The sequence below is a fragment of the Papio anubis genome, chromosome X, assembly GCF_008728515.1.
Source record: "Papio anubis isolate 15944 chromosome X, Panubis1.0, whole genome shotgun sequence".
Classification (NCBI taxonomy): domain Eukaryota; kingdom Metazoa; phylum Chordata; class Mammalia; order Primates; family Cercopithecidae; genus Papio; species Papio anubis.
The window spans coordinates 103,331,540-103,333,263 of NC_044996.1; the positions used below are offsets into that span (position 1 = coordinate 103,331,540).

Below are 1,724 nucleotides of genomic sequence, written 5' to 3' on the forward strand. Positions count from 1 at the left end.
GGGATTTGACAACCAGCGGTCTCCTTTCCTCCTTCCCTTGTCAAAGCTGTGATTTCTGAAGTCTTCTGGGGAAAGAAGCCATGAGGGATTGATTGGAGATGCCCTTCTGTGTCCCTTGCAGAATGAAGTTCATGTTGTCTCCTATATATGTACCCCACAGCATGTGCCATGGTGCTTACCTGTGGTACACACCCGGAGATACAGTAATGAAAGAGTAAAGACGAGCAAAGGGAGAGCAAAGGTGGAGGATGAGAAAGACAGTCTCATCCAAATGGCATTTGCTGTTCAAGAACACTTTTGAAGCTGGGATAAAACCAGTGGTGCAGTGAGCTAGCAATAAAATTCAGCTCTCCCTAGCATGCTGAATACAGCCCCAAATTTTCCCCACAGGCAGAGTGAAAGTAAACTGCAGCATTCGCCAGACTTTGGAAGGATAGTGGGCAGAGGGCAGCAGCAAGCACACTGGAAAGGGAGCCTCAAGCCCTCAGGACATTCACATGCAGCCAAGCCCTTCCTCTGCTAGCCTTCTCTGCTTATCCTTACACATGGTTCCTTTTCCCTTGCCATTTTCACCACCACCATCTCAGCCCTCGCCATCTCTCCTCCCCAACCCTAAGCACCTCTGTCCAAGCTGCTCTGCCAGCCTCCTCCATGCCTCTCAGATTCATTGTCCTCATGGCATCTGATGATGGCAAACCACTCACATTTATAAGACTTTTTAAATAATACTCACAATGTTTAATCATAAGAAAATTTGACAACTAAAAATGAGCTCCCTCGCAAATTTTAATGGAACCACATCCCCTAGAGATAAGGAAATCAAGGCAGGGAGAGACTCAGTCACTTTTGTAGGAATACTCATCTATAAAGCAGTAGATTCAGGATTCAATGCCAAGTAGCCTCTTCCAAAGATGTGTTCCTAACCACTGTGAATACTGCCTCTGAGATAAAAACAAAATTGAAAAGGAGGTTTGGGGTCACGTTGTAGATCATGGATCAAACGCCATCCTCAGAAATTGTTATCTTGTTCTATTGGCATAAAAAGTCATTGCAGGCTCAGGGGAAGAGTGTGGTAAAGCCAGAACTGTCTTACAGGAGACGGGGGCACCACCTTTCTGGAGGGCAATACGGTAAGCGGTATGAACGCAAAGGCCTACAAGGAGCTTTTTGATGTATTAATCTCAGTTTTAAACATTTATATGCAGAAAATAATTGGAGAAATGTATAAGAATATTTGTATGGGTATGAGTGCTCATGGCAATAATATTTCAAATAGCAAGAAAAAAAGAGGATCTGTGCTTGCTTCAGCAGCACATATACTAGAATTGGAAAGATACAGAGAAGATTAGTATGGCCCCTGCACAAGGACGACACACAAATTTGTGAAGTGTTCCATATTTTTACAAACCTGACAAAAATAAGCAATGGGGAAAGGATTCCCTATTTAATAAATGGTGTTGGGAAAACTGGCTAGCCATATGCAGAAAACTGAAACTGGACCCCTTCCTTACACCTGATACAAAAATTAACTCAAGATGGATTAAAGACTTAAATGTAAGACCTAAAACCATAAAAACCCCAGAAGAAAACCTAGGCAATATCATTCAGGACATAGGCATGGGCAAACACTTCATGACTAAAACACCAAAAACAATGGCAACAGAAGTCAAAATTGACAAATGGGATCTAATTAAACTAAAGAGCTTCTGCACAGCAAAAGAAAC

At 42.6% G+C, this 1,724-nt stretch overlaps 1 non-coding gene across 1 annotated transcript; it reads left to right on the top strand.

Moving 5' to 3' along the window:
- Positions 1 to 1,295: 1,295 nt before the first annotated feature.
- On the top strand, positions 1,296 to 1,402 carry LOC116272328. The gene has a single exon (XR_004181028.1). It is a non-coding gene; the product is annotated as a U6 spliceosomal RNA (small nuclear RNA).
- The last annotated feature ends 322 nt before the right edge of the window (positions 1,403 to 1,724 follow it).